The 27,362-nt window shown below is 41.4% G+C and overlaps 1 protein-coding gene and 1 pseudogene across 6 annotated transcripts in view; both read left to right on the top strand.

Annotated features, from left to right (window-relative positions):
- The window catches only part of HS6ST2 (heparan sulfate 6-O-sulfotransferase 2), a 330,939-nt gene that overhangs the window by 29,777 nt on the left and 273,800 nt on the right, over positions 1–27,362 (top strand). The window lies entirely within an intron of this gene.
- Positions 522–23,864, top strand: LOC129053055 (N-alpha-acetyltransferase 20-like; annotated as a pseudogene).

The following is a 27,362-nucleotide window of genomic DNA, read 5'->3' as shown; positions in this document are numbered from 1 at the left end:
GCATTTTGGGAGGCTGAGGTGGGAGTTTGAGGCCAGAAGTTTGAGACCAGCCTGGCCAACATGGTGAAACTCCATCTCTACTAAAACTACAAAAATTAGCCAGGCATGGTGGTGTGTGCCTGTAATCCCAGCTACTTGAGAGGCTGAGGCAGGAGAATTGCTTGAACCCAGGAGGTGCAGTGAGCCAAGATTGCCCCACTGCACTCCAGCCTGGGCAATAGAGTGAGACTCCGTCCCAAAAAAAAAAAAAAAAAAAGTGTGTGGCAACTCCTCTTGACCACTGTCTCTCTCCTCCTGCTTTTGCCATGTGACACGTCTGCTACCCTTTAACCTTCCACCATGATTGGAATCTTCCTGAAGCCCCCCCAAAAGCCAAGCAGATGCTAACACTGTTTCTTGTACAGCCTACAGAACCATGAGCTAATTAAACCTCTTTTCTTTATAAATTACCCAGTCTCTGGCATTTCTTTCTTTTTCTTTTTTCTTTTCTTTTCTTTTTTTTTTTTTTTGAGACAGGGTTTCACTCTGTAGCCCAGGCTGGAGTGTAATGTTGTGTTCTCTTATCACTGCAACCTCTGTCTCCCGGGCACAAGCGATCCTCCCTCCTCAGCCTCCAGAGTAGCTGGAACTACAGGCACATGCCTGGCTAATTTTTTGTATTTTTTGTAGACACAGGGTTTTGCCATGTTGCCCGGGCTAGTCTCAAACTCAAGCATTTCTTTATAGCAATGCAAGTATGGCCCAATGCAGTCCCCAAGGATCCATAACCAGGCAAGGATTGGGGGAAACCTTAGGAAGCAGCATGAGTAAAGGGAGTTACAAGAGGAAGAGTTGCTTGTACTTATGGGCTAGAATGAGATCTGTGACCTCAGAATTTGATAGAAACCAGGACACCTAGAGAGCTCTGTAGGATATGCGACATATTTTGGACTTTAGTCTGAGAGCAGTGAGAAGGCATTGGGACTTTTAAGTAGAGGAGTCATTTAATTTGATTTGTGTTTTTACTGAATTCCTCTGTCTTCTGTGTGAAGGGGCTGGAGAGTGGCAAGAACATGGCAGTGAGTTAGAAGGCTGCAGGGAGCAGCCCAGGGAGACAGGGTTGTGGTTTGGCTTGGGGAAGTGATTGTGGGGAATGCAGAGCGGTGAATGGATTCAGGAGGTTTAGGAGGAAGAATAGAAAGAATGCTGCAAGTAAAAGATATAGATGGTAGGGATGAGAGTGAGGAAGCAAGGAAGTTTCTGCCAAGCATTCTGCCTTGAGAAGACTGGAGAAGCTGTGATAAGCAGGGAAATGGGAGACAGTCTTTGTTTACTTGTGGAATTTGGGGAGACTGTGGAGTCGCCATGTTGAGATGCCCACGGGCAGTGGATCTGTGGATGGGGGGCTCAGTACTGTAGACATAGACTGGGAGGGTTTTTTTGTTTGTTTGTTTTGTTTTGTTTTTGAGACTGAGTCCCCCTCCGTCACCCAAGCTGGAGTGCAGTGGTGCAATCTCAGTTTACTGCAACCTCCACCTCCTGGGTTCAAGTGATTCTCCTGCCTCAGCCTCCCAAGTAGCTGGGATTACAGGCACACACCACCACGCCCAGCTAATTTTTGTATTTTTAGTAGACATAGGTTTTCTCCACGTTGGCCAGACTGGTCTAGAACTCCTGGCCTCAAGTGATCCACCCGCCTTGGCCTCCCAAAGTGCTAGGATTATAGGCGTGAGCTACTGCGCTCAGCCATACTGGGAGTTTTGAGGTGCTTTGTCTCATTTATCTCACTTAAAATAATTTCAAAATATGTTAAAAGGAAATGTTATTTGCAATGCATAGACAGGTTTTCCTCGCTAGTTGCTAAGGATAAAATCCAAACAACTGGACCTAAACAGACAGGATTGGAAGAGGCTGTTCTGGACCAAATGGGATGCTAAACCTTAGAATGGATTGACAAGAGATAGCCATGCACAATGGAGAGAAGGCCCTACTTACCTAAGCCCAGCTTCAAGGCCCTAAGTGAGGGATACCTGGAATGCCTCTGAAGACTAGCATTTGGATGCCCATTCCTTCCCATTGCAGTTGCCAAGCCCAAGAGCAGTGGAGAACAACTGTACCTTCTTGCCATGAAATGTGTACACTGGAAAAAAGTAAATGCTTGTATTTTCTTTTTCCTCTCTTTCTTTTCTATATACCGCTCTCCAAAAACGCAGATTTCTCTAGATCACAGTTGTTCGTGGAGAAGTGAGAGTGACAATTTTAGAGTAAAAAATTTAATATTGTGGGAATTATCTCTAACCAGTCAAATTACTAATGAAGATATTTATTCTTGGGAATCTAGAATCAGCTATTTAAGCTTTCTAGGATTTGGAGTCACACAGACTTGAGTTTACGTGATGGCTCTTTCACTTACCAATCATGAGACTTTGGGTTAATCACTGCACCTACTTCTGACCTTCAGTTTCCTCATTTGTAAAAGGAGAATGCTACCTCATGGGACTGTTTTGAGGCCCAAATACTGTATGTAAGTGAGAGGGCTTTATAATGTATGAGTTGCTCTTTAAATGTTATTTAATCATTATTTAGCTTCTGGTTTCATTCTATTAATAACATTTTAAAGTGTTATTAGAAAAATTGTAAGATTCTTGCTAATATTAAAATATGTTGCTTTATTTAAAAGTAAATCCTAATTCATGCCCACCTAATAATAAAGAATATCATTAGGTTGCTGTAAACAAAAAAATCAAACTGTTCTTTCTTTCCTCTATACACTCACACACTTCTGGTCATCAAAATGTGTGAATTTTCCCACAGAGACCAATACTCCGACACTATCTGGCTGTCTTAAACTCAATTCAGTTCTGAAACTAACCAGCATTAGTGCAGGCCCCATAGATTAAGGGCTCAGTCCCACAAGTCTGCCCCCTCCCCTTCAGACACCTATCTCCAGTCCCAGGTTGTCACCTGTACTTCTGGCTGTAAATCAAGGTTTCCACAACCCCCTCCTTGGGTGTGACAATTAGCTAGGACAGGTCACAGAACTCAAGGAACACTTGCTTACATTTACTGGTTTATTATTTAAGAAAGGATACAATAAAGGATACAGATGAACAGCCAGATGCCAAGGTACATAAGGAAAGGTATGTGGGGAGGGATGCAGAGCCTCTTGTCACCTCCATGTGTTCACCAATATGGAAGCATTCTAAACTCTGTCTTTTTGGGGTTTTGTGGAGACTTCATTAGGCAGGACTGATTAAATCATTTGTCATTGGTAATAATTCAGTCTCTCTTTTTATCTTTTGTTTTGAGACAGGGTCTCACCCTATCACCTAGGCTGGAGTGCAGTGGCGCGATCACAGCTCACTGCAACCTCTGCCTCCTGGGTTCAAGTAATCATCCCACTTCCACCTCCTGAGTAGCTGGGACCACAGGCGCACGGTCTCACTTTCTTTTCCAGGCTGGTCTCGAACTCCCAGGCTCAAGCAATCCTCCCACCTCAGCCTCCTGAGTAACTGGGACTGCTGGCACACACCACGACACACGGCTAATTTTTGTTTTTCCTAGAGGCGGCGTTTCGCCATGTTGCCCAGCCTGGTCTGGAGCTCCTGAGCTCAAGCGGTCTGCCTACCTCAGCCTCCCACAAAGTCCTGGGATTATGGACGTGAGCCACCATGCCCCATCAATAACTCAATCTTAAACCCCTCTCCCTTTTCTAGAGGTGGTGGGGCTGGTCTGGCTGAAAGTTTCAACCCTCTAATCACATGGTTGGTTCCCTTGGCAACCAGCCTTCATCCTGAGGCTATCCAGGAGCCCCCAGCCATCAGTCATTCATTAGCACACAAAACATTTATCACTTCAGAGATTCCAACAGTTTTTGGAGGAATGAAAATCAAAATATATATTTCTTATAAATCACAATACCACAGTGATTATTGGTATGTATGCTTTTAATTTTAGGCTAAGCGAGGATTGATTCTATTCAATTTTTCCCTCAGGCTTATAGGAACACATTTGAGGGCATCTGTTGATGACTCATTAACTGTTTCAAACCTAAAATGTGTCAAATGCTGTGACTTTGCAACTATTGTTGCTCTTCCCTTTAGCACGAAATACTTTAATGATCTCAAGACATTTATATTATCAGATTTTTGCATATATTCAATAAAATTTGGTTTTATTAATGGTCTCGATGTGTCCCATAAATATTCCTGGTTTCCAACTTGAGCTGGATTTATTGAGAAGAGGCAAAATTTAGCTTATGTGCCATACCTGAAGGAAGTTACGTATCGTAGCTTGCGATGCTGTGGGACAGCTAAAGAACAAGGCTTTACCTGGTGACAGATTTTAACTGGGGAATAGTTATTGTAAAAAAAATTTTCATTTTTTTTAGACTACAAGATATGCTGGCTAGTATTGGATGCTTGAAAGGAAAATTACATTTTTGCTGAATTCCAGGCAATGCAAAAATTTTATGGACTTCTATGGATATTTCTTGATGCTTAGAGATTTGTTTTTTTTAATTGCAAATGTGAATTGTCTATTTACAAATGCTATTACATATGGAGCGGGCCTGTGGTGTATGGCACTATTCCTTGGACTAATGGTACCCAGGTTCCATTCTCTGCTTAGCTCAGTGGCTCTAGACAAAGCCCCTAAAGTGCTGTCTGCTTCAGTCTCCTTAATGGTGAAGTGGAAATGAATACCTACTATCACTTAACTCATGGAGATGCTGGACTGATAATTAGATCATGTAAGAGCACTTTGAGCTGTACTGAAAAATATGTTGTCTCATATTAAGTAGAGTCTATGGTTTTGTAAATATAAATATATTGCCAGAAAATAAATCACTGGGGGAGCAAAACACGTAGACCAAATATAACAGGGATTAGTAATATCAATAAACATAGTTGGGAAAAGATGGCACTAAAGAAAGCCAGGAAGAAAGTGTTGCTCTTGTAAACCAAAAATAAAATGCTGAGACCTACCCCCCAACCATCTAAATGCACTTCCTCCTCGACCAAGGCATTCTTAAAATTTAACTTGAAAGACTGGTTCAAGTCATGACAGGATGTGGTGGTGGGACATGCCTCATGATTACCTCTCTGGCATTAACATCAACGCAGACCTTAAGTCTGATAAGAAGCATTTACAATCTGTTCTCTTGGAATCTTCCTACCTGGAGACTTCTTCTGCACAATAAGAACTTTGGTCTTCACAATCCTTTATCTTATCCCAAACATTTCCTTTCTATTGATCCTAGGCCTTTATTTAGATAAACTCAACCAGTTGTCAACCAGAATTTTTTTTTTTTTTTTTTTTTTTTTTGAGACAGAGTCCAGCTCTGTCACCCAGACTGGAGTGCCCTACTGCAATCTTGGCTCACTGCAACCTATGCCTCCCAGGCTCAAGCGATTCTCATGCCTCAGCGTCCCAAGTAGCTGGGATTAAAGGCGTGTGCTACCATGCCCGGCTAATTTTTGTATTTTTAGTAGAGACAGGGTTTTGCCATGTTGGGCAGACTGGTCTCAAATTCCTGGCCTCAAGTGATCCACCCGCCAAGCCTCCCAAAGTGTTGGGATTACAGGCATGAGCCACAGAAAAATTTTAAACCTACCTATGAAGCCGGAGGCTCTCCCCTTCAAGTTGTCCCGCCTTTCTGAACCGAACCAATATATTTCTTAAATGTATTTCATTGAAATCCCATGCCTCTCTAAAATGTATACAACCAAGCTGCACCGCGACCACCTTGGGCACATGGTCTCAGGACCTCCTGAGGGTTGTGTCATGGGCCATGGTCGCTCCTATTTGGCTCAAAATAAATCACTTCAAATATCTTACAGTTTAACTCTTTTCGTTGACACTGCCAAAAGGAGCCCTGAAATGTTGGTCAGATTTGGATAAGGACCATGGCCATGTGGCTTAAATGGCATTTGCTCGCTTGTTATTAATGAGCTGCATTTGAAGAGGTGGAATAAATGGAGACAACCGGCATCATTGGGCACCTGTGGACAAAGAAAAGCCTTTTTGGTTGAGCCAAGGTGATGCTATCCACATCTGCCTAGGAAGTTGTTTTTTTGCTTGGAGTAGCTGGAACTACAGGTGCCCGCCACCACACCTGGCTAATTTTTTTGGTTTTGTATTTTTAGTAAAGACGGGGTTTCACCGTGTTAGCCAGGATGGTCTCTATCTCCTGACCTCGTGATCCGCCCACCTTGGCCTCCCAAAGTGCTGGGATTACAGGCGTGAGCCACCATGCCCGGCCCTGCTTAGGAAGTTTTTTGAAAGAGTGTTTATTTGTGAAAATGAAGATGCTTCTTTATGTCTATAGCTTTCTGGCTTTACTCCTTTCAGAGATTTGACTTGTAAGGCAATAGATAGAAATGATAGCTCATCAGCATCTAATGAGCCAAATTACTTACTCCATAAAATATTATCCTACTTTCTAACTCCAACCATACGATTTGAAGGAAAGAAGCCCAGGGGTCCTGATTAAGCCATTGACATGTCTGGCTGAAGGATGATATGGGCTTCTCATTGACTGAGCCAACAACATGACCTGCCCAGGCGGGATCCGGGCTGACTCATAACTCCAGGATGAAAGCAGGAAGGTAAACAGTCTTTGGGTAATTTACTCAAATTGTAGCCAGTGAATACCTCAAGCATGGCACTCACCATGCTATAGTGTAATTGCCTGGCTTTTGTTTTTGTTTTATTTTGTTTTACCTGATGGGAGCTCTCTCATACTTCAAACATGGCACTTACCATGCTGTAGTGTAATTGCCTGGTTTTTGTTTCTGTTTTCTTTTGTTTTACCAGATGGGAGACTATGTCTTTCATATCTGTCTTCCCAGTGTCTTTGTCTGCAGTATTCAATTATTGTATGTTGAATAAGCAAAATTATAATTTTCAAGCACCATGAATTCAACCTGCCAAAAGCCAAATCCAATTTTTTGTCTTTAAGGGGATGGCACGATAGCCAGCTTTTCAGGAACCTGAATGTTTTCCAAACCAGCACTTTTCAAACTTAGCTATGCACATGAATCACTGAGTTTTGTGAAAATGAAGATTCTGATTCAGTAGGTCAGGGGTGGGGCATGAGATTCTACATTTTTAACAATCTCCCAGGTGAGGCTGATGCTGTTGGTCTGCAGACTACACCTTAAGTAGTAAAGGTCTAGACCCTGGTGTCTACCTTATCTCCAAAATTTAATCCATCACCAAGTCATGTTGTCTCTATCTCCTTTGTCCCAACTCATGTCTGTTTCTGTTGCCACCACTTTAGCTGAAGCTTTCATCATTTCACTGCAGAGATTATTGCAATAGCTTTCGTGTAGTCTATCTGCTCTTTATCCTCCACTCCACTGTCTATACTGCAGCCAAGATGATATCTCTCAAATACATCTTTGGGCATGTCAATCCATTGTTAAGGGGCTTTCAATGTAGGATAAAGTAACAGCCCTTCTGTGGTTAGATTGCCTTTATATTGGGTGGGAGCAGAGGCAGGGGCAAAACAATGTGAGGACTGAAGAGCCAAGAGCTTAGAGTACTGGTGGACCAGTAGTAGGGACCAACCCATGCAGACGGAGCTGCCTACAGTTATTGTCTCCTGCATCCATCTAGCCAGTTGCTGGTTAGCTAGCTGGGCAGGCATCCAACATGCCAAAAGTATTGGCTCTTGGACCAGACAAGCTTTTTCATGTCATTTATGCTAAAACCCCAATAACTTGTTATCTATTCTTTCAGAGTCTCTGGCAGATCAGATGCCTCACTGTTTTTTTTTCTTTTAAATCAAAATGTTAGCTAGTCTGGGTCCCATCAGTCCAAAATCCCTTGCTCATGTTCCTTTTACATTTGAATTACTGAGAATTTTAGTGTACATCGATCAACAATTTGTTCCATATCCTGTACCTAAAAGATGTTTTGCCATTTCCTTTTTCTTCCAGATTATTTTTTCTGTTTTTTTAGTTGGGGTTTGGTAGATGGTTACTGTGTGCACATTCTCACGGAGATGTAAGCATCGATGATACTGAACCTGTCCTGGGAATGGGATGCAGTGCCTTGGGTGGCTTCAGGAGATTGACATACTTCCAGGACTAGGCATTTTCATTTCCACCTTAAAGAAGGAGCCTGCTGTGCTTTCTGAGACCTACTGTATCTGGGATGGCCAGACTTCAGGAGACAAGAAGAGGAAGGCATCCTGTCCTTTTGGTGGGTGGATGGACAGGCCGAATCTATCTCAGAAATTTTTAATTTTTACTTCCATGTCACTTTCCAGTCTTCAGCCAGCCCCCCACCGTCTACTTCCCACTGCTGGAGTGTGGCTTCATTCAGGGGAGAATGCTGAGCTCTGTTGACATTTGGTAGAATTTGTTTTCTTCCCTCTTTAATTTAGCAACTAATCATGGGGGTTGTTCTTTGTTCATCTTTCCAGGGTTTTCCGTACGCTGACTAATGCTTACAGCTGGCTCTCTCTGGAGAGAAGTGCTGGGAAGATCAATCAAATGAAATCTTAAAGGGTAAATCAGGTTTTCAGATGTGTTCAGGCAGCTTTAAATCATTTCAGTGAGAAGAAGTGCTTACAAGGGCAGAAATTTGCCCAGTGAAATGCCTCCCAGTGGCAACAGAGCAATCACACCTTGGATGGCTGCTTTGTAGCCTGAGTGTCCAGTTCTTCTGAGATTTCCAATGGCCATTTACAACTCAAGAGTGAGGAACAAAATGAAGTGCATTTGACTTGAAGGAATTCACTAATGCAAGATCAAAGTTGTAAAAACTGTACCTTAATATGCTCTATCAAAAGGCTGTATGCAGATGTTAAGAAAGGGAAGCTGCACAAAATACCCTTTTTCAATAATTTCACATTTTCTTTAGTTTTTCAGCTCCTATAAATCTCAAGAAATAATTAACATGAAACCTATATTGTGTTTCAGGAAAAACTCCAGAGAGTCTTCCTTAGGCTTTTGGAAGTCAGTGATGCTCTTCTCTGTCTTCTTAGAGAAGTCCTAAAATGAAAAATTATATCATGGAAATTGACCCATTCAGAGAGGAGAGTTTATGTGACTTTATGGTACAGGAAATTTGAAAATCGCATCTCATCTTTTATTTTCCATTATCATGTTAAACTATGGTTGTGCCTATGGGATTAAGTGAATATTCTAGCCACTTGCACTAAATGATTAGCCAGTCTTTTCATAGTGACAGTTGGTTGTATGTGCTGCTAGTCCTGCAGTGGTCTAGTCTGCTAGTGGTTAACTATGGAGAATTGGTCAGAGGAGTCCCTCCCCCTATTACACACATCTCATTAAAGACTCTCTGCCACTGCCAAACCAGAAAAGGCAACTTATTTCATGATTCATTAAAGAAAACATAATTGGGAAGGTAATTTTGTAAAGTCATCATCAAACATAGTCCACCACCCAGTAGGAATTACCCTCTCATTATCTCTTCTTCTAGATAGTCATTGACATTGTTCCCCTCTGTTAGCATGAATAATTAAGGACTGAGCATAAAGAAGTGGTGTGGACCTATGGTCAATCTGAAGGTGTCATCAGAAGAGTTAGCAGGGCTTTCTTGCCTTCGGCAGGCCATTTATTCTGAGCTAACCTGCCAATTGTATTTAGAACAGGGACCATTAACAGGGTGACTGTTTGGCTGGCTGTCAAGTAGGCTGTGGGGCTTTTTCCAGAGCAAATAGAGAAGCCAGCTGGGCTTCACTAAGACTACCCAGGAAGAGAGATCATGTCCCACCTGATCACATTCCAAGCAGGTAGCAAATGGGCTCCAATTGAATTGTACTTCTGAAGGCTTTCTGAAGGGGTGGGGGAAAATACCTCCCATCTTAGAAATTATGGCTGCTAGTGGCCAGTTTAAAAAATTTCTGGCCCTCAGCACCAAGTGTCTTAGCTTTTTGTCCACCTATAGCTGTCAGAAAGACACGCTTTGTCCTCCTGGCAAAACTGCCTCTCAAGGTCTATGCCATCATTATGGCTTGGTTTAATCAAGCTACCAGGGTTGCCCCTGTGTCTCTCATCTGGCTCTTCCAGAAGGGACAGTTTGGAAAACTTTCAGAGATCCTGAAGATTTCATAGGGGGAGACCACGCTTAAGGAATAAGACCCTCCACACATGGCAGTGAGAGTGGCATGTTCATTGCCACCAAAAGAAGCCCCTCTGTTAAAACAAACCTGATCCCAAACAGAGCTAAGTTTGCTTGGGGACTCCGTATTGTAAGGCCTATGGGCATGCAGTGAAATAGGAGATGATGTGGACTCTGAACCCTGAAGAAGCAGTTTAAATCACTAGCACTGCTGTTTATTAGCTGAGAAATTTTGGGCAATTTATTTCAGTTGTCAGGTCTTCAGTTTCATCATCTCTAAAATGGGGAGGACAGTGCCTGTCTTTTTACACTCCTGGACTTGTGTTGAGGAGATCATGGATAAAGTGTGTTGCACACAGTAAGGGCAGTTATCATGGTTATTAACCACACTGCAGCTAATTGGGCTCTAGCTACCCCATTTGTCCCTGGTCAGGCAGGCCCAGGACTTTTCTAAGCTTTTCTCACCTTAAAGCGGAAACACATTCCCTCTCCTGTGGGGTCACGTGGCTCTGTTTAAATGTGGCTCTAAATGAGATGTGTGCCTTTTGACAGGTCACCTTGTAAGGATACACAGCATTTCCAACCATGTAAAGGTGGCTCTAACTTCTTGAAATCCCCTTTTTGAGAACTGCCTTTAGAGCTGGTCTTTTTAGTCACAAAAGAAACATCTTTCAACAGGGTCTTTTTTTTTTTTTTTTTTTGAGAGGGAGTCTCCACCCAGGCTGGAGTGCAGTGGTGCAATCTTTGCTCACTGCAACTTCCGGTTCCCGGGTTCTCCTGCCTCAGCCTCCCAAGTAGCTGGGACTACAGGCACACACCACCATGCCCCGCTAATTTTTTGTATTTTTAGTAGAGACATGATTTCACCATGTTGGCCAAATGGGTCTCAAACTCCTGGCCTCAAGTGATCCGCCTGCCTCAGCCTTCCAAAGCGGTGGGAATATAGGTGTAAGCCACCATGCCTGGCCTCAACATGGTCATGTTTTGAATATGCTTGGACAGAACCTTGCCACCATTTCTCATAGTCATGTGTATGGTATTTAAACCATAGAATGTCAGATTTGTAATGCCCCCTAGAAATCTTCTAGTCCAGTAGTTTTCAAACTATGTTCCTCAGATCTCAATTGTTTGGAGAAGGGACATCAAGGTCAGGGAAAATCCAAAGCACCATATGTTCTTGATGCTAAGATGCCATTAGTTGTAGTTTGCACCATCAATTAATACTGACATTTCAGGAATATTAAAAGAATGTATGCAGTCATTCTAAGACCCATCCTTATTTTAGATATGAACTTCAATTAAATACAGTATTAGTCAGGGTTCTCTGGAGGGACAGAACTAATAGGATAGATGTATATATATGAAAGGGAGTTCATTAAGGAGAATTGACTCACACGATCACGAGGTGAAGTCCCACGATAGGCCATCTGTAAGCTGAGGAGGAAGGAAGCCAGTAGTGGCTCAGTTTGAGTCCCACAACCTCAAAAGTAGGGAAGCAGACAGTACAACCTTCAATCTGTGGCTGAAGGCCTGAGAGCCCTTGGTAAACCACTGGTGTAAGTCCAAGAGTCCAAAAGCTGAAGAATCCGGAGTCTGATGTTCAGGGGCAGGAAGCATCCAGCACAGGAGAAAGATGAAAGCTGGAAGACTAGGAAGTCAGCTAATTCCACCTTCTTCTTCCTGCTTTGTTCTAGCCACACTGGCAGCCAATTGAATGGTGGTCACCCAGATTGAGGGTGGGTCTACCCATAACAGTCTGCTGACTCAAATGTTAATCTCCTATGGCAACACTCTCACAAACATATCCAGGAACAATACTTTGCATCCCTCAATCCAATCAAGTTGACACTTAATATTAACTATCACACTGTCCATCATCAAATTAAAGAAATATAATGTTTTCTGTTAAACAGTATAATTTTACACAATTGGGTAAGCACTGTTTCATTGCTATTATATAGATTGAGCTAATGCCTATGGTTTCAGGTCACAGATTTCTGCTCCTACAGAGTTTGAAAATTGACCTAATCTAACCCATTTGTTTTGTAGAGGTCCAGACAGGAGAAGGTCATACAGATAGTTAGCAGCAGGGCTGGGGCTAGAACTCGGACTTCTTGACTGCCACTGCAGTTCTCTTCACAATGTTACAATACCTTTTGTCTACAGCCATATTGCATCACCAGCACAGCTTTCCTTTGCCATGACTTGGTTTGCATGCAGGAATTGTAAACCCATCTTATTAAAAGTTACCAATGATAGGCCGGGCCCAGTGGCTCACGTCTGTAATCCCAGCACTTTGGGAGGCCGAGGCAGGAGGATCACGAGGTCAGGAGTTTGAGACCAGCCTGACCAACATGGTGAAACCCTGTCTCTACTAAAAATACGAAAAAAAAATAGCCAGGCGTGGTGGCGCACACCTGTAATCCCAGCTACTTGGGGGGCTGAGGCAGGAGAATAGCTTGAACCTGGGAAGTGGAGGTTGCAGTGAGCTGAGATTGCACCATTGCACTCTGGCCTGGGCAACAGAGAAAGACTCTGTCTCAAAAAAAAAAAAAAAAGTTACCAATGATAAGAACATTTTATGTTACTATAGCCCTTTACATTTTACAGAACAATTTTATATTCTCCTTTTCCTCACATCTTTACCACAGCTTGTTAGGTGGAGCAAGGAGGATATCATCATCATCATTATTAAGACATTATCATCATTATTAAGACAATCACCTCCATTGTATGGATGAGAAAACTGATACCCAGGGAGGATAAGCAATTGGCTCAAGATCATGCAGACAGTTAACAGAACTGAGAAGACCATCCGTGGGTCCTCACTTAAGTGTTGCACATTCAATGTTGTTACACATTAAAGCAAAACATAAATCTAAAGATACGTCTTGAGGAAAGAGTTATTCACTAGAAGCTTGCAAGAACATCATTTTATTGCTGAAAGCAGCTCATCTTCACCAGGGACGTTGAGTCATTGATATCCCAGAAACCCCATGTCACTGGGTGATTTCAACTACAAGTTGATGCAATAGCCTGAGCCCTGAGCCCTGAGCCCTGAGCCCTGAGGATGGCCTTATACTCAGCATTGGGTATTTTATCATAACAGAGACAGCTAAGGTTTAACAATGGGCTAATGGCCAATGGCAGTGCTTCCTGCACTGCTAGTGAGAGTGCCAAACCAAGGAGGAGCTGAGGAACCGTCCAGTGGCTAATGTGGGGATTAGCTGCTGCTTTGGGTAATCTGTGTCCAGTTCAGGCTGGTTACAGGAGAGCCTCAAGGACTCATTTCACTTGGCTGCTTCTTGATCTGCAATTTTGCATGCTGCATGCTGCAGTTTTCCCTTTGAAAATACATCTTTCCTTTTAAAAATGTGGTGACATGTGACTTTTCTGAAGTTTTAAATGGTTGATCATTTTTAAGCTGGCACAAAAATGGTTATAAATCTTAATACTTAAAAATGTAAAAGGAAAGCATAAACCCTACCAACTTGTTTGGTCCCTTTTGTGTGTTTGAGAGAGCAAGCCCAGCTCAGCAGGCCCTTTGGATGTCCACTGAGGTTCAGAAAGCAATGATCCAGTCGCATCAAGATGTTGAATCTTCTGAATTCTGGCCTTGTGCCCCCCGGGTCAGGGCCGTTGTGTTGGTTAGATGGCTGCCCAAAAAATGGTCCTGCCACGCCCCTGAATTTCCCTCTTCTGAATGAATAGAAAGTTGCCATCTACAGAGTTGGCAAGCTCTGTGCTGTTAATTTCACTTGGTTAAAAGGAAAAAAATAACTAAACACACAATTATAAGTAAACCACCCTGCAAACAAGTTTAAGATTCTAAAGAACATTTGGTGGTTAGGCTTAAATGCTGTAGGCTATGATTACCCTTAATTCTGCACACAGACAGGCTTCAGAGCCAGAAGTTACATGATTTGGTCTTGTCAGATGAGGTCCCCTTTTTGCCTTATTCACAGGGAGATTATGGAAGTGGTAATTGTCAGTGAATTCCAAAACTCCCTGGTCAATTTAAGCATTTATATGTGGGTTTAATAAAATGATGATATAATACAGAAAGCACACTGTCAGGGAAGGAAGTAACTATTAGCAACATCATGACACCATAATCTTTTTCTCCCTTTGGGAGAGCAGAATGGGTTAAACAGAAAGGTTTGCTTTTATTATTGAAGCAAAAAAAAAATCACATTTTTGTCTAAGTTGTTTAGTCAGTGAGTTTTGTGTAATTCAATGGAAATAATTCCATAGTAACTTAGTAAGTCAGTATTGAAAAGGCTGGGTGAAAGGACAGCATTTTAGAGCAGGCAGTGGGAAGCCTGAGGGAGCAGGAGAGGGGGAGAGAGGGGCTGGTTAATCAGCCGTCATTTTCCAGGACAATATATAATCCCGTTTGATTTGGTGGAACAGGCTCTTTATGGGTAACATATTCCCCAATCCCAAATCACGAACTGTGAACTCACTTTACTTGCTATAACCTCAATCCTCATAGGACTGGGGCTTATAAATTGTGGTTGACTAAGTGGGAAGGGCTGAGTTGTAGAAGATGCCACCTAAGGGTAGTGGGAACAAGCACTTCACCAGGAAAGTCAGTGACAGAGGATTTTTCAGTGTAACTTCGCCAGCCAGAGACCTCTGCAGCCAGCGATGGCCATGCCTGGATCTCACTCAGGCCCTGGGCTTGCTGCAGGAGGCACCCTGCTCACTTAGCCCAGGGGGCTGTGCTTGGCTTGCACTCCTGCCCAGATCCCACACTTGCCACAGGATCCACACTCAACCTGCAGCTGGGCCAGGCATGCTGCAACCAGCTTCCCCCTTGTGTGCTGACATCTGGATGAGGGGAACACAGTGGCATCTGAACAGGGATGCCAACAACCTCAAAGCCCCAGAGTGGGTGTTACAGTGTGCTAACAGTTGTTTTAGTCCCACCGTCCATAGCCTGAGCAAACAGGGGTGTGTTAATAGCTCTTTCAGTCCTGTTGCCCTGCTCCAGCCCACAGCCCCAGGGCTAGGCTGGCCCTGCTGCTGCTTCCTGGAGCATGAAGTGGCTGCCTGGCACTGGTGGAGGGCAGAGGGCTACAGTTTTACAGCTTTCTTTGTACCCACGTTTGGCAGGTTCTGAGTTCTTGTCCCACGTCCAAGAAGAATGAGGTTACATTGACAACTGAAGTGTGAGGAGAGTTTTATTGCATGGCAGCTCTCAGTAGAGAGGGGACTTGAGAGGCCAGCCCTCGAGTGGTGGTCCCAAAGTGTGGCTGAGTCTGGAATTTTTACGGGCTCAGAAGGGGGATGCATACTGATTGGTTTGTGAGTATTCAAAAAAGGCTAAAACAAGGGCACCACTCAAAGGTGGGCACGACAGTATAAAAAGACAATTAGGGAAGGGTAGGCATATGTAAAATAGGTGAAAGATGGGGATCAGTTAAAGGAAAGCATGCCAGATGGGAAGAGAGTTTCTCAGTTTTGTCCATGGATTTATCTAGGACTTGTAGCTTGGCTTTCAAGCTTTAAACTCTCTATGGTTTGAAGGTGGGGTTTTATCAGGGACTTGCCCCTGTCTGCCTAAGACTTGTCTGCCTTCTGCTGCTATGAGCAGTACACAGAGGCAGGAGCAAAAGCAGAATAGAGCCCCATCTGAGCCATGAGTTGGGAGATTTTACAATGGGTCAGTAAAAGGGACAAAATTTATCAAATGAAAGAGCACAAACATGAGCATTTGGATTTGTCAAGAAAGTTCCAAGAGAAATGTTAGCACAATCACAGAGGGTTAAATTCTGTACCACGAACTACAGATGACCCTGACTCCTTTGTTGGTTATAAAATACCTTTCTAGCTCCATATAAAACAGGATGCCACAGCCTACATTTATTAAATCATGCATTGTATTGAGTCGAATTGAATGGTATTTGGGAGAGGGAGGGGATAGCCCAAGTGGTCCCAGGTTAGGACCAGCACTCGGGCAGCTGTGATCTTGGGACAGAAATGTGAAAACACAGACTGTCCAGATGCAGAACAGGTGACTTTCATCGAATCCAGTCCCTCCAATGAACATAAGAGGAAACTGATGCCTCATGAGGGGAAGCAACTTGTTTCAGGTCACCTACCAGGTTAGTTGCAGAACAGACCTAAAGGGTAGGCTACCTAATTTTCAATTTAGTGTTTGCTTCTCTTTAGGCTTTATTGTTGTTACTTTGCAATGGTGATCATACAGATGTGGGTCAGGAGACTCAAGAGAACAAGTGATTTGCCCCAGGCTACACTAGTGAGTGGCAGTAGCCAGGGTTTGTCTGATTCCAGAGTCTGTGGACGTAACTACAGGGATATATGATAGAGTGTTTTGTGGTTGGAGGAGGAGAGAATTCCTTAAGAGTGTGTGCTCACGAGGCCAGGTGCGGTGGTTTACACCTGTAATCCCAGCACTTTGGGAGGCCGAGACAGGCAGATCACGAGGTCAGGAGATCACGACCATCCTGGCTAACACAGTGACACCCTGTCTCCACTAAAAATACAAAAAATTAGCCGGGCGTGGTGGTGGGTGCTTGTAGTCCCAGCTACTCGGGAGGCTGAGGAAGGAGAATGGCGTTAACCCGGGAGGCGGAGCTTGCAGTGAGCCGAGATTGCGCCACTGCACTCCAACCTGGGCGACAGAGCGAGACTCCGTCTCAAAAAAAAAAAAAAAAAAAAAAAAGTCTGTGCTCACAAAAGGCAGCTCTAAAGAGGTCACATTTAAACAAATCTAAGGGATCATGTGAAAGAATTAGCCATAGCAAAGCCAGGGGAAGTCCAGGCTGAAGTAATCACAATTGCAAAGACCCTGAGGTTGATTTGTCCCTGGGATAAATGTCCTTGCCTGATGATGTGCTTGCCTAAGTCCTTTATTTAGAGGTAATTCTTTGACAGACCCATTGCCGTCTGGAACTCCCAATGGACAATTACTGCTTTGTTGGTGTATCTAATTCAAGAGTTAGCAGCAGAGGCTCATGTCATGAAACTTCCCTTCAAGCTTGTTTGTCTGCTGAGTTTTTGGTAGGAGCAGGATGGGATCAGGATGGTTAGGGGGCCAGGAGCGGTGGGAAGGAAATGAGTTAGGAATGGTCTTTTATGTGCCCATGAGAGCAGGCTACTGGTAAAATACTGACAAATAGTTCCCCTGTAAGATTTTTTTTTTTTTTTTTTTGAGATAGCATCTCGCTGTCACCCAGGCTGGAGTGCAGTGGTGCAATCTCAGCTCAATGCAACCTCCGCCTCCCGAGTTCAAGTGATTCTCCTGCCTCAGCCTCCCTGGTAGCTGGGATTACAGGCATGTGCCACCACACCTGGCTAATTTTTGTATTTTTAGTAGAGATAGGGTTTCACCATGTTGGCCAGGCTGGTCTGAAACTCCTGACCTCAAGTGATCCACCTGCCTCGGCCTCCCAAAGTGTTGGGATTATAAGCATGAGCTACCACACCCAGCCCCCTCTAGGATTTTTAATATATGTCATGCTGCAGGATTCCTGTTCCATCAGAGGCTTGTATTTACCGAGGCAAATGGACGAAAGGCAAAGAACCAGTGATAGAAATATAAAACCATCCCTGTGTTGGATAGGCCCTGGAACAAATGAATGTAAGGCCAGGATTTTACTTTCTGCCCTGGAACTGATTTCCCTTTGACTCTGCAAGTTTTACTTTCCTGCTTTATGTCTGATAGGCATAAAATACTTACCATTCTTCTTTCTAATACAGCTGTAATTTCATCAATGGGATTAGTGAAGGCACTAAAAAAATCTAAATTCTCCATAGTACTGATCATCAGGGTGTTCTTTAGTAGTGACTTAAAGAAAATCATGCTCTTTGAAAGAGTGTATATAAGTTGCCTTTACATTGCCCACTGAGAAAAGATAATGGAGCCCAAATCTAGGCTTCTTGTTCCCCTCCTCCCTTTTTTTTCCTGGGTGATCATACTTTTCAAGGTTATGTTCTTTCATATTCAGTGTTGACCATGCAAAACTGGTGAACAAGAATTGGTTCTGGGATGATTTGTTCCAGCTATAAAGTAGAAAGCATTTTACTAAAATAGGATGCTTAGATTTGTTTGGATCTACAGTTTATTCTTAACTAAAATTCCAGGAACTGTTGGTAACAGTCTAGATTCATGGCAACCAGTTTTTACAAGAATTAGAAAGAAACGAATAAAATGTTCTCATTATAAGATTCAGGACCGAATTTGAAGGCTTTCAGGATTCCAGAATGTCAAATGGTAGAGCGAACATGAATATATTAGAAATTTATGCTCAATGATCATCTCTTCTATCCAGTGAAGAATGTAGTTTAAGCAGGATGGGTGGGGGTGTCTGATGTCCTCATTTATTTCCACCTCTGTAGCTATTTAAGTGATGGTCATTCTTGGTGGTGGTTAAATTATGATGCATGAAATACTATCTCCCTAAGGACCTTGCTACAGGGCAGAGGTGATTACAAGAAATTATTGCTGCTGATGTAATGTTTCGTATACCAAGATTAAACCACAAGATGAAGTAATGTACATTTTTTGCCTTTGAAATGCAGCTGGAGGGAAACCAGGATGAGAACTATTGCCAAATGAAATATAATGCCCCAGGAAAAATATAAGATACTGTAAATGTAAAATCATTACAAAACTTACCATCTGGGTCATATATTAAACTACAGCTTTCAATTTGTTATGGTTTGAGGAATGACTTCACAGTGTGTACCCCTTCCTCCGTACCTTCCTCAGCCTCAGGAAAGCATTCTATTTTCGTGAGTGTAGCTAGAAAAAAAAAGTAACCTTAAAGTTTTGTTTTTAAAAAACAGTTCCAATCAATAGCTCTTAGTAAAGACACTGTGTTTGTTTACTTCTTTGTATTTAGTCCTAGTATATAGTCTTGCGTTGCTAATTCCACTTTAGCTGTGGCAAATATACCAGTGTGTAGCCACTGGGCCATGAGGTAAATTGAATCAGTGTGGAGTTGACAGTTGAAAAACCTCTGTCTGCCTCAGTTCAGGAAACAAGAGCGTGTTCAACTCACTTTGGGAAACCCCCAGGCATTAAAATTCTGGCATTTTCGTGTTTTGAGAGAACTGAGGAGTAGCCCTGTTTTGATAATCATTTAAAAATATTTTACTTAATTAGAGCAGAATTTGTTCAGGCAGAAAATCACATTTATATGGTAGCCAGGCTGTAACACCTCATAGCTACCCATTGTCTCTAATCAAAAATGACAGCCTGGTGACTGGCTCCATGCTGGGTGAAGTCCAGCAAACTGCAGGCCCTGGAAGTGCCTAATCCCAAACCTGGGCTTCCAGTGGGGTTGTTTTTTTTTTTTTCCAGTGGAGTTCTTCAATGGGTCTGGCTTTGAAATACTTCTATCCTTTCTAGTTTAGGAAAGCAATGGCACAAGAAACCCATATATAAGTCAGCTACTTTTTTGATGTATAATTGACATACCATAAAGTTTCCCATTTAAAGGCTAAAATTCAGTGGTTTTTAGTATACTTACAAAGTTGTACATCCAAAACCACAATCAATTTTAGAATATTATAATTCCCCAGAAAAGAAACCCCTCACTCTTTAGCCTTCACTCCTAGTCTCCCCATTCCTCACACCTCTAGGCAACTACTAATCTACTTTCTGTTTCTAGAGATTTGTGCATTCTGATAATTTCACATAAATGGACAAATACAGTGTGTGGTCCTTTGTGACTGTCTTCTTGGTTCATCATGTTGTAGCATCAAGCAGTAATTCATTTCATTTTATTGCTGAATAACATTCCATTGCATGAATGCACAATTCATTCATTCATTGGTTGATGGACATTCAGATTGTTTTCAGTTTTTAACTATTGTGAATAATGCTGCTATGATTTGTCTACAACTCTTTGTGCAGACATTTGTTTTCATTTCTCATGGAGTAGAATTGCTGGGTCATGTGATAACTCTGTGTTTAATCATTTGAGGAATTGTCAGGCTGTTTTCCAATGTAGCTGCACCGTTTTATATTTACACCAGCAATGTATGAGGGTTTCAGTTTCTCCACATCCTTTCCAACACTTGTTATAATCTGTCTTTTTCAAAATAGCTGTCTTAGCAGGTTTGTGAAGGGTTACCTCATTGAAGTTTTGATTTGCATTTTCCTAATGATTAATTATATTGATCATCTTTTTATCTGCTTAATTTCTATTTGTATATTTTATATAGAGAAGTATCTATTCAGATTCTTTGCTTATTTGAAAATTGGATTACTTGTCTTAAGTTATTGAGTTATAATTGTTCTTTATATAGTCTAGGTACAAGTCTTTTATCAGTGACAGGATTTGTAAAAACTTCTGCCCATTCTGTGAGTTTTCTTTCTTGATGTTCTTTGAAGCATGAAAGTTTAAAATTTTGATGATTTCCAGTTTATGTGTTTTTTCTTTTGTTGTTTGTGTTTTTGGCATCATAGCTAAGAAGTCATTGCCTATCCAAGGACATGAAGATTTACAACTGTGTTTTCTTCTAAGAGTTTTATTGTTTTAGCTCTTACATTTCTGTCTCTGATCGATTTCAAGTTAGTTTTTGAATATGGTATAAAGTAGGGGTCCTTCTTTGTCCATTTGCATGTGGATGTCGACTTGACCCAGAATCATTTGCTGAAAAGGCTATTGTTAACAGTTCCCTCCCTGCCCCATAGCAGCCATGCATGGGGCAACTTCCAGTGAGGTGAGTATGAGGTTGTGGTAAGCAGGCCTCAGTGATGGTGGCATGATGACCACGCTCTGGGGCTTCATCTGTAATGACCCATTCAGTTTCAACCACATTAACTTGGAGACACTTACAGAAACTTACAAGATTCCTTTTTACTTACAATATCTTGCCAGAGTATTTTATCATTGCAGAGGCATCTAGTGGAAAGTTAATGGATTGTATTGTGGGTAAAGCAGAAGGTTCAGTAGCTAGGGAAGAATGGCACAGTTATGCCACAGCTCTTTCTGTTGCCCAAAATTTCCATATCTTGGTTTGGCTGTTAAACTCATAGAGTTGTTGGAGGAAATTTCAGAAAGGCACAAGACAAGGGTGCCTTTGGTTAGCCCTTTAATAATTTGCTGTACCCCTAGATAGCACAGAGAAGCAAGTGTCTTAGTCCATTTATGTTGCTATAAACGAACCTGAAGCTGGGTAATTTATAAAGAAAAGAGGTTTTATTTGGCTTATGGTTCTGTAGGCAGTACAAGAAATGTGGTGCTGGCATCTGCTTCTGGGTTGACCTCAGAAAGCTTCCACTAATGGCAGAAGGCAAGGGAGAGCAGACATCACATTGTGTGAGAGAGGAAGAGAGTAGAGAGGGAGTGCTAGGCTCTGTTTAAGAATCACTTTTTGGCTGGGCACGGTGGCTCATGCCCGTAATCCCAGCACTTTGGGAGGCCGAGGTGGTCAGATCACCTGAGGTCAGGAGTTCAAGATCAGCCTGGCCAACATGGTAAAACCCTGTGTCTACTAAAAATATAAAAATTAACTGGGTGTGGTGGGTGCCTGTAATTCCAGCTACTCGGGAGGCTGAGGCAGGAGAATTGCTTGAACCTGGGAGGTGGAGGTTACAGTGAGCCACTCCAGTCTGGGCAACAGAGTGAGACTCCATCTCAAAAAACAAAAAGAAAAAAAAATCACTTCTCGAGGGACCTGCTAGAGTGAGAACTCAGTCATTACCATGAGGATAGCACCAAGCCCATTCACGAGGGATCTACCCTCATGGCCCAAACACCTCCCATCAGGCCCCACCTCTAACACTGGGGATGAAATTTCAACATGAGATTGGAAGGGGCAAGTATTCAAACTGTATCAGTGAGAAAAATAAAATAATATGAGAATTGAGGAGAAAGAAGCAAAACTTTTATGTTGCATAGATATGATTGTACAAATAGAAAATCCATAATTATTCTTATGGATTTATTACAATAAATGTTTAGAATTAATAATGTTTAAGCAGTTGGATATAAATTCAGTACAAAAATCAATTGCCTTTCAATACACAAAAAATAACATTTAGAGAAATATGTCATTTGCAGTGTTACCAAAAAACATTAAGTGTTTAGGAAAAACCTAACAAAAGCCATGCAAGACCTCTTTGAAGTTTCTAAAGCTTTATTGAGAAGCATTCAACATGAGCTAGCTAAGTGGGCAGATAGACTGCACCTGTAGATTAGATGACGTGATATTATAAAACTGTTAATTCTCCCCAAATTGATCCACAGATCCAGTGTAATTGCAATCAAAACCTCAAGCATTTTTGTGGGATTTGTTAATCTGATTCTTTTTTTTTGAAATAGTGTCTTACTTTGTCACCCAGGCTGGAATGCAGTGGCGTGATCTCAGCTCACTGCAGCCTCAACCTCCCAGACTCAAGTGATCCTCCCACCTGAGCCTCCTGAGTAGCTGGGACTACAGGCCTACACCACCACACCTGGCTAATTAAAAAAATTGTTTTCATAGAGACAGTGTCCCACTATGTTGCCTAGGCTGTTAAGCTGATTCTTAAACTTGTGAGGTAACGGAAGTAGCAAAATTAAGACAAAATATTCTTTTAATTTTTTTTTAATATAGAGATGGGGTCTCCCTATGTTGCCCAGGCTGGTCTCAAATTCCTTGGCTCAAGTGATCCTCCCACCTCAGCTGACATGGTATTCTTAAACAACAAAATGGGCATACTTGCCTCTCCAAATGTCAGGCTATAATAAATAAGACTTTGTGTTAGTGTTGTAGTAGTTGTCTAGACCAGTGGAAGAGAATTTGAGAAACAGATCCAGGAATACATGGATTTTGACATTTCTTAGAGGAGAAATTGCAGATCAGTGGTGAAATAATTGACTTTTCAGTAAGTGTGGTAGAACAATTTGACAGCCATGTGTGGAAAACTTTTTCCCAGATTACTACCTTATCATATGCACAAAAAATAAATTCCAGATTTATGAAAAATCTAGATGTGAAAAGTAAAGCTAAAATGCTCTTTAAAGATAGATAATATAGGAGAGTGTCTCCATGACCTCAGGATAGAAAATAACTTCTTCAACAAGCCATTGAAGCAGTAACTGTAAAGGAAAAGTTCATATATTCAGTTTCATTGAAGGGAAGTCATTTTGTTCTTCAAAAGATGTCATAAGGATCATAACAAGACCAACCACAAGTTGGAAGAAGATATTTGCAAAAGCATTACAACAGTGTTTGTTGGTTATCTGGAATACATAGAGAAGAACTATAGCTGGGAAAAATAAATAAATAAATAAATATGGGAAAGACCATTAAGTACTATACAAAAAGAGAAGAGAAAATGAGCAATAAACAAAAAATGTATTTGGCCTTATTAGTAATCAAAAATGCATATTAAAATCATGATGAGGCACCGTTATACCATGAGATTGGCAAAACTAAAAATGTCCAAAGCACCAAGCCTTGGTACTGTGGGGATGGAGTTTTACTCAATTCTGTGAGTGTAAGCTGGTACAAGCAGGTTAGAAAACAGTTTGGGGCCGGCTTTGGTGGCTCACGCCTGTAATCTCAGCACTTTGGGAGGCCAACGTGGGAGGATTGCTTGAGCCCAGGAGTTTGAGACCAGCCTGGGCCACATAGCGAGATCTCTGTCTTTACAGAAAAAAAAAAATTAGCTGGGCCTGGTGGTGTGGGCCTGTAGTCCCAGCTACTAAGGAGGCTGAGGTGGGAGGATGCCTCGAGCCCAGGAGTTTGAGGTTGTGCCACTGCATTACGGCCTGAGTGAGAATGAGACCCTGTCTCTACACACACACACACACACACACACACACACACACACACAAAAAGAGAAAAAAAAGAAAGAAAATAAAAAAAGAAAAGAAGGAAACAGTTTGACACTCTAATAAAGTGGAAGATATGCATACTCTTTTGACCCAGGAATGACCTCATAACTGTTGACCTTAGATATTGCACTATGAGACACAAAAATGAGAATATTCATAGTTTTTAATAGTAAAAGCCGGAAACTTTTAACAATAGGACTATGGGCAACTTATGATATATTCATACAATGGAATGCTAAACAACACATGAGGCTAAGTTTCACAATATTAACTGAGAAGGGCAAATCAAGAAAATTTAAAATATAACTCCATTTATATGAAGTTCATAAACAGGAGAAACTAAACTATATTAGGTGGTAAATTAGATATTACTTGGCAATGCCTAATTTCTTTCCATCTATATTAGGTGGTAATACCTAATTTATTGCTACTTAATATTGCTATATTGGGTAGCAAGCAGCAAGAAGATAATGATCACAAAAGTGAAGAAGTGGAGACCTTTTGGTGAGGGAGGGGATGTTGCTGACCAGAGGGACCTGAGGGAGGCTACCTTTGGGCCATGGCCACATGGGTGCTTACTGCAGTCTTTGATTTGTACATATGGATGAAAACATTGTGTGTATGCTATGACTAATCTATAAAGTGAGCATATCAATTACTGCAACATAATATATAGTAATTTTTTAAAACCAAGTAACAGAATTGTGGTTAAAAACTACTTTTTTGAGTTTATCTTTTAAGAAACTATGTATTATAGATTGTGAAATATTAGCATGAAAACAAGAAAGTCATATTTTTATGCTGCAAAATAATGGTCACAAATCCTATGTAATAAAAATTGATATTGTGATGTGAAACAAAGGCTATTATTTTCTCACTGGATTTTTCCCCACTGTTTTAGCACCCTTGTTGAAAATCGTTGACTAAAAATATGAGGATCTGGACTCTTAATTCTATTTATCTATACTTATGCCAATACCATATTTTATTGTCTTGATTAATGTTTTGAAATTGAGAAGTGAGTCCTCCAACTTTGTTCTGGTTTTCATGATTGTTTTGGATATTCTGGGTCTTTTATAGTTCTATGTGAATTTTATGATCAACTCATTGATTTCTGCAAAGAAAAGGAAGATTTTGATAGGGATTACATTGCATCTGTAGATCATTTTGGGAGGTATTGTCATGTTAACAATATCAAGTTTTCTGATTCGTGCACATGGGATGTTTTCCCATTTATTTAGGTCCTCTTTAATTTCTTTCTACAATATATTTTAGTTTTCAGAGTATAAATTTTAGGCTTATTTTATTAAATTGATTCTTAAGTATTTAATTTCTAGCAATGCTATTGTAAATGGAATGGTGTTCTTAATTTCATTTTTGGTTTGCCCATTGCTACTATATAGATATAAAATTGTTGTATATTGGTCATGTATCCTGCAACCTTATTGAAATTGTTTATTAGTTCTAATAAATGTTTACTTTATTCCTTAGGATTTTCTATATACAAGATCATGTCGTCTGCAAATAGTTTTACATCCTCTTTTCCAATTGGGGTGCTTGTATTTCCTTGTCTTGCCTAATTGGCCTACCTAAAACTTCCAGTACAATGTTGAATAAAAGTGGCTAGAAAAATTATCCTTGTCTTGTTTCTGATCTCAAGGGGAAAGTATTCATTCTTTCACCATGAAGTCTGATGTTAGTTGTGGGTTTTTTCTAGTTATTCTTTATCAGGTTGAGGAAGTCCATTCTCCTTTTTTCTTTAAGCTATTGATTATCAGGATGGATTTAGGTGGTCTTGCTGCTTTGGAAATTGTAGACTTCCTTCTTAAAGCCTGCTTGATTTTATCCTTCTAAGATATGCATGATTTTGGAAAGACTACAAGCTTCCCAGTTAGAGGAGGGCCTTCTTGTTTTTCACCCTACATACAATGAGCCTCGTTGTTGGATGCCAAAGTAAGGTCTTTACATCCTTCATTCCCTACAGACCAGGCTTCTTAAATTATCAGGCCACAGGTAACAAATATATTTCATCTCCTGTACCAATTCTGATGTTTTGGTAGTAGCTGCCTGAAGGATTGTTAAGAAGGAATCTGAGGCCAGGTACAGTCTCAGTGCTGTCATTAATTAGTGTAATCTGGCCTGGTGCAGTGGCTCACACCTGTAATCCCAACACTTTGGGAAGCCAAGGCTGGCAAATTGTTTGAGCTCAGGAGTTTGAGACCTGCCTGGGCAACATGGTGAAATCCTGCCTCTACCAAAAAATACAAAAACTAGCTGGGCATGGTGGCACACGCCTGTGGTCCCAGCTACTCAGGAAGGAGGCTGAGGTGGGAGGATTGCTTGAGCCCAGGAGGTGGAGGCTGTAGTGAGCCAAGATCACACAACTGCACTCCAGCCTGGGTAACAGAGCAAGACCCTGTCTCTAAAAAAAAATAAAATAAATAAAAATAAAAGATAAAAAAAAATGAGTGATATGTGTCACTGGTCTGGTAGTAGGGAAGGCTGCAAATTGATACAATTTCTGGATTAGACTGTGCCTATGCCTAAACCAATTCCAGTGGCCTTTTTTTCGGTGCCCTCCGTACTCCTTCAACAACATTAAATCTTATGGCCCATACCCCTTTATACCACCCTCTCTTCTTTAGATCTCTGTTACAAAGCAATATTCTGGGTCTCCTGTAAAGTCTCTGGCCTTCCCTCCTCCGACTTTTCCCCTCAACATATCTCTCTAGCTTTCTCAACTGAGCCTTTGATCCTGTGTACTCTTTGCTTGGGATATTTTGCCTTTCTTTTACATCTCTGCTTGCTGAAAATTGTGCCATTCTTCAAGGTCCATCTCAAAACTGCTTCCCTGGTTTTCCCCGTACCTAAGAGACTGTTCTGCCCTTAAACTGCCAAGGCATGGGACATTTGGGTACCATACCTAGAATTGTTTTCCTTCATGTACTTTTCTGAGTTACTGCCCAGTACTGAAAATATGAAATTTTTTAAGTCCAGGCAGGGACTTTATATTCTTAGCATATGACTCCCTGCTTTTACTATGGTGGATGCTCAATAAATGTTTGGTGCTTTTAAACTCTTTTCTTGCTGTCTATTGGAATGATTATTTTTAAGATTTCATGTTATTTCTATTATAGGCTCATTAGTAATGCTCTTTATTTTTTGTTTTTCCTGGTGTTTATTCCAGGACATACAATATATAACAATTTAGTATTAGTACACATATATAACTAGGTTATATATTGCTGCATGACAACCTGTCCTTGAATTTAGTGGCTTAAAACAACAAACATTTATTATCTAATAGTTTATGTGAGTTAGGAATCTAGGCATGGCTTTGCTGGGTTCTCTGGCTCAAGGTCTCTCACAAGGCTGCAATCAAGATGTTGGCTGGGGCTGCAGTCATTTCTTCTGAAGGCTTGATTGAGGGAGGATACAATTCTAAGCTCATGTATGTGGTTGTTGGCAGGATTCAGTTCCTTG

Source organism: Pongo abelii, chromosome X (genome assembly GCF_028885655.2).
Source record: "Pongo abelii isolate AG06213 chromosome X, NHGRI_mPonAbe1-v2.0_pri, whole genome shotgun sequence".
Classification (NCBI taxonomy): domain Eukaryota; kingdom Metazoa; phylum Chordata; class Mammalia; order Primates; family Hominidae; genus Pongo; species Pongo abelii.
This window is presented reverse-complemented; position numbering and strand designations above follow the sequence as displayed.